At 41.0% G+C, this 12,762-nt stretch overlaps 1 protein-coding gene across 2 annotated transcripts in view; it reads right to left on the bottom strand.

Annotated features, from left to right (window-relative positions):
• Window positions 1-12,762, bottom strand: part of EXOC4 (exocyst complex component 4) — an 856,192-nt gene that overhangs the window by 358,577 nt on the left and 484,853 nt on the right. The gene's annotated exons all lie outside the window — the stretch shown is intronic.

The following is a 12,762-nucleotide window of genomic DNA, read 5'->3' on the forward strand; positions in this document are numbered from 1 at the left end:
TGTACAATACAGACCATCCAAGGCGATCTAGCTAACAGTATGCTTTCGGCAGCAAGCGAACACAACAGTACAACAGACAATCTATCTTCTCATACGGCAAGAAGTCCAAAGGCAGGGGGCATCAGGAATGGGAAAATCAAGGCTCCTGCCCCTGTTGTCTGTGATTCTCTTGGCGGTTCCCTCCTTCACTGTCAACTTGTCCTTAGGTTACCTTCCCTAAAAACTGCAAAAGAGAGAAAAACCTCTCTCCCAACTGTAGAATAAAAATCCTTCCTTTCAGTCGGATTGGGCCAGAAAATAATTTGAAATTTATCCTCTTCTTCACTAGCTGAGCTCTTAAGAGCACCTAAACAAGCAGTGTTAGAAGTATTCAAGGGCCATTATGATGGCCCTAATTATAAGCATGTACACCCCAGGCTGACAGTCTGAGTTCCTGAAAATGTAGGGGGTCTATCAGTATCTAGCTGAGTCTATTTTCCCTATAAACATCCACGACTTGCTTAATACCATGTACTTTTATGAGATACTCAAAAGTGATCGTGTGTATCTTATCAGTGGGTTTCAGCCTGTGCATCCTGCTACAAAAATCCATGAAACCCACGACTCTGAGTTTCACTAAATCCGTTTCTCTCTCATTTCAGCCTGAGCATTGCAATCTAACTCTATAGGCAGCAAATTGACATGTTTAGTGGCCCAATGCAGACAGATTGAATCTGAAAAGAATACGGCAATAAGAAAGAAGCAAGGCATCGATATCATACAGTAAAGCTCTCGCCAACGACAGTGATGATGTAGGTGAATGACTGAGCATTTGTTAAATTTCTACCATCGTGAAAATAACCTATTATTTTCCTGGCCGTGCACTGAAATGCCTCCATCACCAACAGAACAAGTCAGTTAAAAACGATACAGTGTTTTTTCTATCACTGTTGTTCTATGCGGACACTGTGGCATATTGTACCCCCACCCCCTGAGCTCCGCTTTACCAACAGTGTGCTTAATTTACCCCTCTCCTTCCTTCATTTTGTAACATGTTCCATATACTGGTGGTGATGGCTTTTCCTTTTTATTTTTCTTGGCTGTTAAAATTCAGCCTGATAGAGATTAATTTTAAGCCTAACATGACATGGTTGTCTGACTGAGGATTGCTTATAAAAAAGAAAATAAAAAGAATGGGGCAGTCATGTCAAAGTAAAACAGAGGAAAAAGAAATTAGTAGCAGCTGCACTGCAGTGCACTTCCTTATCGCTCTGACTGCACGATAAAAAACAGCTGAGGTTACAGGACAGGTCTCACATAGTAGCATTTTGCATCTGCACCGACCAATTTCTATCCCAACTAGTTTCCATGTCTAAATCATCGCACCCATACAGACAGGAGCCACGGCAGCTGCACTGACCCAGGACTGTAAGCAAGAGAGAAGCCACAGGAAGGTGCCTGAAAGATCAGACGATAAGCATATCCCCAAGGTCTGCCCCAACCTTCGAGGTGAGCCCCACCGCTACCTGTGTTGTTTCTGCTAAGCTTCTCCCCAAGTGCTGTGGACTAACGGCTTGTGTCCCCCCAAAGTTTGTATGTTGAAGTCCTGATAACCCCCAATGTGATGGTATTTGGAGGTGGGAAATTTAGGAGGTAATTTGGTCAAAAAGGTGGAAACTTCATGAATGGGATTAGTGCCCTTATACGATGGGCGCTGTATCTGGTGAAGATATAGCAAGAAGGTGGCCCCCTGCAAATCATCAAACATGGCCTCATCAGACACTGATCTGCTGATACCCTGATCCTGGATTTCCAGCTTCCAGAACTGTGAGAAATGAATTTCTCTTGTTTAAGCCACACAGTCAATTGTATTTTTGTTACACCAGCCAGGACTAAGACATCAAATATTCTGTCCTAAATGCCTGACTATAACCACATGCAATGTTTTATTTAATTCACAAGTTCTTTTATGGCTAATATAAATTTCTCAACACTCACAGGCAAAGTACTAAGAATCTAAAAGTAAGTGCTCTTGTTCATCCGCCATGTGATGCTAAGAGGATAATGGTGACCAAACTGAATATGCCATGATGATAAGTCTGTAATAACAATAACATCAACAATCATAATAACAGTCCACTTAACGCACAGAGTGCTTCCCATGGTCCAGGTACTCGTCTAAGTGCTTTACCCACAAAATTCCTATGAAGTAGGTTCTATCGATATCCCCATTTAACTGATGAGGAAACTGAGTCAATGAGAGATTAAGTCATCCGTCCAAGGTTTTGTAGCTAGGAGGAGATCGGCACCAAGGCTATCTGTTTACAGAGCCGGAGGTTCTTCACTACTACACTAAAATCTCATACTTCCCTAAGAATGAAATAGAAAACAAATTATGATAGTGATGATTCCATCATAGAAAATCTTCAGAACAATACTAAACACATATAGGCAATGATTAGATATAATACCCGAGCTACCAGTCTGAGGCTTGGCCAAACACACATTAAATACGATTATGCCTCCTTCTATTAAGCCAGATGTAATCAAAACCTTAATCAGACAAGAAACAAGGTGTCTTTACAACTTGGAAAATAACAACTCTAACCTGCTCGGGCAGAGCCTGGTGACAGGCCACTGCTGATAATCAGCAGAACTCTTCCCTGTGGCTTAATCAGTAACGTGTGAAACTGTCTTCCCCCCTTTTTATTTTTACTGTTTTTCCTCTTGATGTCATCTCCTGAATACTATTCCTGCCCAAAATCCATATACCTCTAGAGCACCCCCCACCAATGTCAGCCTTGGCAGACACTGCCTAATTATAACTGGCTGTCCCTTGCTATTACACCGACTACACGATTAAAGAGGAAATTGCTTATCAGAATCACCACTCTGAAGATGCTGCCCGTTAAGAATCTTCCTGTTGTTACTGAGGGGAAAGCAACCACTTGTGCTACCAGATCAGACTAAACATAACAGATGTAATTTCTTTTGAAGAGGTAATCAAGCCTAATACTACAAGATGACTTCCCTGAAAAAAAGCAACTGAATGATGAGCAGACTTACAGGTTCTAACATTACTAAATGCTGACATTTGGTAACGTATTCTCATAAAGAGTGTGACCATGGGTGATGGTATAGTAGTGGAGCTATGGGGTGAAGGGGTCAGACAGAGCAAGGTTTAACTACTGTTACCAACTCCTATTGCTTACTGGTTGTGTATCTTGAACAATTTACTGGGACTCAGTTTCTTCAACTTCAAATTGGAAATAGTGGTAATAACATAGGTTGCTATGGGACTTTTGAGAGAATATATAAAGCACCTAGTACGGTGCCTGTAATAATATAAAACCTTCTCCCCCACCAGAATTTAAGCTCCAGGATGGCAGAGATTCTTGTCTGTTTCTCTCCAGAACAAAATAAGTGCTCAATAAATATTTAATGAATAATAAAAGAATAAACATACTGACTGCTTCTTTCCTTTTAGCCATGTTGATTAATGTCAATTCCTTTTTTCAGTGATGTACAAAGAAACGTTCTTACTAGGACTAGGTAAGTTACTGAATCCAATCAGTATGTCCCCATGAAGCCATCCAAAATGTTTGTTCTTTCCCAAATTTAGCACTGAAAACTAAAGAAGAGTTTGTGATAAAAAATGCCTCAAACTCTTCATTAATTTTAGTTTCCTATGTCACAAAGAATTCCTTTTTCCCGTATTGACCACCCGTCTACTTTTTTTGTCTTCTTCTTCTTATGATAATTCTTGTACATTGGGAGATTCACCTGCGTCGTAACAGAAGAACTAACAGATCTCCAGTGAGAAGTAGGACTGTCTTAACTGACAGCTGTGCGGCCTTGCCCTAAAACTTCTGTGAGACTGAAGGTTTTCATTAGGTTCCATCTTAAGGATTTCAAAAAATCATTTTGTAAATAACATGAACTATAAAGCACCACACAAATTTCAGCTATTGTTTCCATTATTCCATTACCTAAGTAACTGCCCATTGTCACTTAAGATAATGGGGACTAGTCCAAAAGATGGTGGAGGAGTAAGATGTGGAGATCACCTTCCTCCCCACAAATACACCAGAAATACATCTACATGTGGAACAACTCCTACAGAACATCTACTGAACGTGGCAGAAGACCTCAGACTTCCCAAAAGGCAAGAAACTCCCCTACCTGGGTAGGTCAAAAGAAAAAAGAAAAAACAGAGACAAAAGAATAGGGACGGACCTGCACCTCTGGGAGGAAGCTGTGAAGGAGGAAAGGTTTCCACACACTAGGAAGCCCCTTCACTGGTGGAGACGGGGGTGGCGGAGGGGAAGCTTCAGAGCCGCGGAGGAGAGCGCAGCAACAGCAGTGCGGAGGGCAAAGCGGAGAGATTCCCGCACGGAGGATCGGTGCCGACCGGCACTCACCAGCCCGAGAGGCTTCTCTGCTCACCCGCCGGGGCGAGCGGGGGCTGGGAGCTGAGGCTCGGGCTTTGGAGGTCGGATCCCAGTGCGAGGACTATGGTTGGCTGCGTGAACACAGCCTGAAGGGGCTCGTGTGCCACAGCTAGTCAGGAGGGAGTCCAGGAAAAAGTATGGAACTTTAAGAGGCAAGAGACCATTGTTTCAGGGTGCAGGGAGAGGAGATTCCTTCCCTGTCTGCCCAAAGAAGGCAGAGCACCACCTAAACGAGCTCCAGAGATGGGCGAGAGCCACGGCTATCAGTGTGGACACCACAGACAGGCATGAAACGCTAACACGGCTGTTGCAGTCACCAAGAAGCCTGTGTGCAAGCACAGGTCATTATTCACACCCCCGCCACTGGGAGCCTGTGCAGCCCACCACTGCCAGGGTCCAGTGATCCAGGGACAACTTCCCCGGGAGAACACACAGCATGCCTCAGGCTGTTGCAATGTCACGCCGGCCTCTGCCGCCACAGGCTCGCCCAGCATTCCAATTATAACTACCATACCCCTCCCTCCCCCCAGCATGAGTGAGACAGAGCCCCCTAATCAGTCGCTGCTTTAACCCCCTCTTGTCTGGGAGGGAACAGAAGCCTGAGGGCGACCTACACGCAGAGGTGGGGCCAAAACCAAAGCTGAACCCCAGAAGCCGTGCGAACAAAGAAGAGAAAGGGAAATCTCTCCCAGCAGCCTCAGGAGCAGCGGATTAAATCTCCACAATCAACTTGAGGTATCCTTAATCTGGGAAAAACCTGAATAGAAAACAAATCAACCCCCAATTGAGGCGGTGGTATTTGGGAGAAATGTAGACTTGGGGTTTGCTGTCTGCGACTGACTTGTTTCTGATGTTTACGTTTATCTCAGTATAGTTTCTAGTGCCTGTTATCACTGGTGATTTGTTTATTGGTTTGGTTGCTCTCTCTTTTTTTTTTTTACTACTTTAAAATTTTTTAATTTAAATTATTTAATTTATTTATTTATGTTCTCCCTTTTCTTCTGAGCTGTGTGGCTGAGAGGGTATTGCTGCTCTGGCCTTGTGTCAGGCCTGAGCCTCTGGGGTGGGAGAGCTGAGTTCAGGACACTGGACCACTAGAGACCTCCTGGCCCCATGTAATATCAGTCCGAGAGAGCCCTCCCAGAGATCTGTTTCTACGATAAGCCCCAGCTCCACGCAAGAGCCAGCAAGCTCCAGTGTTGGACACCCCATGCCAAACAACTAGCAAGACAAGAACACAACCCCACCCATTAGCAGAGAGGCTGCCTAAAAACATACTAAGTCCACAAACAGCCCAAAACACACCACCAGACGCAGCCCTGCCAACCAGAAAGACAAGATCCAGTCCCACCCACCAGAACACAGGCACCAGGCCCCGCCACAAGCCACTGAACCAACCTTACCCACTGGGGGCAGACACCAAAAACAACAGGAACTATGAACCTGCAGCCTGCGAAAAGGAGACCCCAAACACAGTAAGTTAAGCAAAATGGGAAGACAGAAAAATATGCAGATGAAGGAGAAAGGTAAAAACCCAGCGGACAAAGCAAATGAAGAGGAAATAGGCAGTCTACCTAAAAAGGAATCCAGAGTAATGACAGTAAAGATGATCCAAAATCTTGGAAATAGAATGGAGAAAATACAAAAAAAAGTTTAACAAGGATCTAGAAGAACTAAAGAGCAAATAAAAAATGATGAACATCACAATAAATGAATTAGAAATTCTCTACAAGGAATCAATAGCAGAATAACTGAGGCAGAAGAACGCATAACTGACCTGGAAGATAAAATAGTGCAAATAACTACTGCAGAGCAGAATAAAGAAAAAAGAATGAAAAGAATTGAGGACAGTCCCAGAGACCTCTGGGACAACATTAAACGCACCAACATTTGAATCACAGGGATCCCAGAAGAAGAAGAGAAAAAGAAAGCTTCTGAGAAAATATTTGAAGACATTATAGTTGAAAACTTCCTTAACATGGGAAAGGAAACAGTCAATCAAGTCCAGGAAGCACAGAGAGTCCCATACAGGATAAATCCAAGGAGAAACACACCAGGACACATATTATTCAAACTATCAAAAATTAAATACCAAGAAAAAATATTAAAAGCAGCAAGGGAAAAATAACATACAAGTAAATCCCCATAAGGTTAACAGCTGACCTTTCAGCAGAAACTTTGCAAGCCAGAAGGCAATGGCAGGACACATTTATAGTGACAAAAGGGAAAAACATATAACCAAGATTACTCTACCCAGCAAGGATCTCATTCAGATTTCATGGAGAAATTAAAACCTTTACAGACAAGAAAAAGTTAAGAGAATTCAGCACCACCAAACCAGCTCTACAAAAAATGCTCAAGGAACTTCTCTAAGTGGGAAACACGAGAGAAGAAAAGGACCTACAAAAACAAACCCCGAAAAATTAAGAAAATGGTCACAGGAACACACATATCAGTAATTACCTTAAGCGTGAATGGAATAAATGCTCCAACCAAAAGACACAGGCTCGCTGAATAGATACAAAAACAAGACCCACATATATGTTGTCTACAAGAGACCCACTTCACACATAGGGACACAATCAGACTGAAAGTGAGGGGATGGAAGAAGATATTCCATGCAAATGGAAATCCAAAGAAAGCTGGAGTAGCAATACAAGGAAGGGCACTACGTAATGATCAAGGGATCTATCCAAGAAAAAGAGGTAACAATTATAAATATATACGCACCCAACATAGGAGCACCTCAAATATAAGGCAACTGCTAACAGCTACAAAAGAGGAAATTGACAGTAACACAGTAATAGTTGGGGACTTTAACACCTCACATGCACAAATGGACAGATCATCCAAACAGAAAATTAATAAGGAAACACAAGCTTTAAATGACACAATACACCAGATAGATTTAAATGATATTTATAGGAGGTTCTATCCAAAAACAGCAGATTACACTTTCTTCTCAAGTGCGCACGGAACATTCTCCAGGATAGATCACATCTTGGGTCACAAATCAAGCCTCAGTAAATTTAAGAAAACTGAAATCATATCAAGCATCTTTTCTGAACACAATGCTATGAGATTGGAAATCAATTAGAGAAAAAAACATAAAAAAAAACACGTGGAGGCTAAACAATATGTTACTCAATAACCAAGAGATCACTGAAGAAATAAAAAAATACATAGAGACAAATGACAATGAAAACATGACAATCCAAAACCTATGGGATGCAGCAAAAGCAGTTCTAACAGCGAAGTTTATACCTACACAAGCCTACCTCAAGAAACAAGAAAAATTTCAAATAAACAAGCTAACCTTACACTGAAAGGAAGTAGAGAAAGAAGAACAAACAAAACCTAAAGTTAGCAGAAGGAAAGAAATCATAAAGATCAGAGAAGAAATAAATGGAATAAAAGCAAAGAAAACAATAGCAAAGATCAATAAAACTAAAAGCTGGTTCTTTGAGAAGATAAACAAAATTGATAAACCATTAGCTAGACTCATCAAGAAAAAGAGGGAGAGGACTCAAATCACTAAAATTAGAAATGAAAAGGGAGGAGTTACAACAGACCACAGAAATACAAAGCATCCTAAGAGACTACTACAAGCAACTCTATGCCAATAAAATGGACAACCTGGAAGAAATGGACAAATTCTTAGAAAGGTAGAACCTTCCAAGACTGAACCACGAAGAAATAGAAAATATGAACAGACCAATCACAAGTAATGAAATTGAAACTGTGATTAAAAATCCTCCAACAAACAGAAGTGCAGGACCAGATGGCTTCAAAGGTGAATTCTATCAAACATTTAGAGAAGAGCTAACACCCATCCTTATCAAACTCTTCCAAAATATTGCAGAGGAAGGAAAACTCCCAAACTCATTCTATGAGGACACCATCGCCCTGATACCAAAACCAGACAAAGATACTACAAAAAAAGAAAATTACAGACCATTATCACTGATGAATATAGATGCAAAACTCCTCAACATAATACTAGCAAACAGAATCCAGCAACACATTAAAAGGATCATACACCATGATCAACTGGGATTTATCCCAGGGATGCAAGCATTCTTCAATATACGCAAATCAATCAATGTGATACACCATATTAACAAACTGAAGAATAAAAACGATATGATTATCTCAATAGATGCAGAGAAAGCTTCTGACAAAATTCAAAACCCATTTATGATAAAAACTCTCCAGAAAGTGGGCACAGAGGGAACCTACTTCAACATAATAAATGCCATATACAACAAACCCACAGCAAACATCATTCTCAATGGTGAAAAACTGAAAGCATTTCCTCTAAGATCAGGAACAAGAGAAGGATGTCCAGTCTCGCCACTATTATTCAACATCGTTTTGAAAGTCCTAGCTACAGCAATCAGGGAAGAGAAAGAAATAAAAGGAATACAAATCGGAAAAGAAGAAGTAAAACTGTCACTGTTTGCAGATGATATGATACTATACATAGAGAATCCTAAAGATGCCACCAGAAAACTACTAGAGCTAAACAATTAATTTCGTAAAGTTGCAGGATACAAAATTAATGCACAGAAATCTCTTGCATTCCTATACACTAATGATGAAAAATCTGAAAGAGAAATTTAGGAAACACTCCCACTTACCACTGCAACAAAAAGAATAAAATACCTAGGAATAAACCTACCTAAGGTGACAAAAGGCCTGTATGCAGAAAACTACAAGACATGGATGAAAGAAATTAAAGATGATACAAACAGATGGAGAGACATACCATGTTCTTGGACTGGAAGAATCTATACTATGAAAATGACTATACTACCCAAAGCAATCTACAGATTCAATGCAATCCCTATCAAATTACTTTACAGAACTAGAACAAAAAATCTTAAAATTTGTATGAAGACACAAAATACCCCGAACAGCCAAAGTAGTCTTGAGGGAAAAAAATGGAGCTGGAGGAATTAGACTCTCTGACTTCAGACTATACTACAAAGCAACAGTAATGAAGACAATATGGTACTGGCACAAAAACAGAAACAGAGCAATGGAACAAGATAGAAAGCCCAGAGATAAACCCACGCACCTGTGGTCAACTAATCTATGAGAAAGGGGGCAAGGATATACAATGGAGAAAGCACAGTCTCTTCAATAAGTGGTGCTGGGAAAACTGGGCAGCTCATGTAAAAGAATGGAATTAGAACACTTCCTAACACCATATACAAAAATAAACTCAAAATAGATTTGAGACCTAAATATAAGACCAAGCACTATAAAACTCTTAGAGGAAAACATGGGGATAACACCCTTTGTCATAAATCACAGCAAGATCTTTTTTGACCCACCTCCTAGAGAAATGGAAATAAAAACAAATATAAATGGAACCTAATGAAACTTAAATCCTTTTGCACAGTAAAGGAAACCATAAATAAGACGAAAAGACAGCCCTCAGAATGAGAGAAAATATTTGCAAACGAAACAACTGACAAAGTATTCATCTGCAAAATATACAAGGTGCTCATGCAGGTCAATATCACAAAAACAAACAACCCAATCCCAAAATGGGCAGAAGATCTAAACAGAAATTTCTCCAAAGAAGATATACAAATTGCCAACAAACGCATGAAAGGATGCTCAACATCACTAATCGTTAGAGAAATGCAAATCAAAACTACAATTAGGTATCACCTCATACGGGTGAGAATGGCCATCATCAAAAAAATTACAAACAATAAATGTTGGAGAGGGTGTGGAGAAAAGGGAACCCTCTTGCACTGTTGGTGGGAATGTAAATTGATACAGCCACTATGGAGAACAGTATGGAGGTTCCTTAAAAACTAAAAGTAGAACTATCATATGACCCAGCAATGCCACTACTGGGCATATACCCTGAGAAAACCATTATTCAAAAAGAATCATGTACCACAATGTTCACTGCACCTCTATTTACAATAGCCAGGACGTGGAAGCAACCTAAGTGTCCACCGACAGATGAATGGATACGTGGCACATATATACAATGGAATATTACTCAGCCATAAAAGGAAACAAAATTGAGTTATTTGTAGTGAGGTGGATGGACCTAGAGTCTGTCATACAGAGTGAAGTAAGTCAGAAAGTGAAAAACAAATACCATATGCTAACACATATATATGGAATATATTTTTTTTAAAAAAAAGGTTCTCATGAACCTAGGGGTAGGACAGTAATAAATATGCAGATGTAGAAGATGGACTTGAGGACACTGGGAGGGTGAAGGGTAAGGTGGGACGAAGTGAGACAGTAGAATTGACATATATACACTACCAAATGTAAAACAGATAGCTAGTGGGAAGCAGCTGCATCGCATGGGGAGATCAGCTCGGTGCTCTGTGACTACCTAGAGGGGTGGGACAGGGAGAGTGGGAGGGAGATGCAAGAGGGAGGGGATATGGGGATGTATGCATACATATAGGTGATTCACCTTGCTATACAGCAGAAACTAACACAACACTGTAAAGCAATTATACTCCAATAAAGATGTTTAAAGAAAAAAAAGGAGAATCTGAATTTCAGGTTGTCAAATCTGTCAGAAACAAAAATGATAGCAAATATTTCTCAGAAATAAGAATTTGGTAGTTGTGAAAAAAATAAGAGGTTTCTATAATCTACTTTAAAAGAAGAAAGTATTAAATTAATTGGTATTCTGTTTTCAGCTTTATGTTTTTTGTTTCTATTTACAATAGCTTTTCTTTTGTCATTTTCTTAATTACACTGGTGTAAGTTGAATTCCATAATTTTACCAGTAAAAGCTTCAATGCAAACCCTTCAAAGCACCTCACAATTAATTATGTGCTAAAATAAATCTCTTGGCTTCAATTTTACACTGGGTTTATTTATTTATTATTTTTGGCTGTGTTGGGTCTTCACTGCTGCGTACGGGTTTTTTCTAGTTGCGGCGACTGGGGCTTAGTGTTCGTTGCTGTGTAGAGGCTTCTCATTGCGGTGGCTTCTCTTGTTTCAGATCACGGGGTCTAGGCACACGGGCTTCAGTAGTTGTGGCTCGCGGACTCGGTAGTTGTGACTCACAGGCTCTGGAGCACAGTCTCAGTAGTTCTGGTGCACGGGCTTAGTTGCTCCGCGGCATGTGGGATCTTCCCAGACCAGGGGTCGAACCCGTGTCCCCTGCATTGGCAGGCGGATTCTTAACTACTGCACCACCGGGGAAGCCCTACACTGGTTTTTGAAAATGAAGAAGAGGCAAAGAATGGCCATTGAATGTGTACACACACACACACAAAATATTGTAGGAACTCTGGTTTACCAGGAATGGAGAGAGTGAAAGCCTGAGATATGAAAGCAATTCCCGTGTCATGGACTGAATGAATGTACCTCCCCAAATTCATATGTGAAGCCTTAACCCCCAATGTGATGGTATTTGGAAGTGGGGTCTTTGGGATTAGTGTCCTTATAAGAAAAGGAAGAGCCATCAGAGCTTCTCTCTACTGAGGACACAGTAGATAGAGACCGCAAAAAGAGGACACAGCAAAAAGAGAACCAAGTGCATAAGCCAGGAAGAGGGAACTCACCAGAACTCAACCAAGCTGGCACCCTGATCTTGGACTTCAGCCTCCAGAAATAAATTTCTGTTGATTAAGCCACCCAGTTTATGGTATTTTATTATGGAGGTCCTCGCTAAGACACCCCCTTCATACTCTGTCTCTATATTCAGATTAATTGGGCCTGAGAGTCTGCAGGTGCAATCTCTTTGGAGAAACAAACAACTCTGCACCTGCCCTCACAGAAAGCTCGTAGGTCCCAGACCTCCACACAAGGAATGTTAATGAAGCTTCCCATCCCTGCAGGGAGGCTTTTCCTCCCCAATCTGAGAAGGAATCAGCAAGGTCTGGACATTTCTGCGATTCTTATCCCCAATCTGAATTTGAAAAATGTTGCTTCTGTCAGCAAAGAAAGAAAAACAATATAGGCATCTCTTTTCCCTGTATCCACAAATACTTCGGAAGCTGTCTTTTTTTCTACACTGCGTTTCTTTTGACCTTCAGTAGTAAAGAAGCAGTGATTACTGGAGAGGCTGTTAAACGATCTATGATTTCATCCTAACTTGATTATCCTCTCCATCCCCATCCTCCTCCCAGCTCACCCTGGTGTCCACAGTGATAAGCATCAAGCTCTGTGCCATCCTGCACAGAAGCCACAAGCCACACGTAGCTAGTAAGCGCTTCAAACGTGGCGAGTCCAAACGGAGATGTGCTTTAAGTGTGAAGTACACAGTTCTAAGATTTAGTATGAAAAAAACAATGTAAAATATATTAACAATTTTTCTCTGGCTTATGGGTTG

Source organism: Phocoena sinus, chromosome 9 (genome assembly GCF_008692025.1).
Source record: "Phocoena sinus isolate mPhoSin1 chromosome 9, mPhoSin1.pri, whole genome shotgun sequence".
Taxonomy (NCBI): Eukaryota; Metazoa; Chordata; class Mammalia; order Artiodactyla; family Phocoenidae; genus Phocoena; species Phocoena sinus.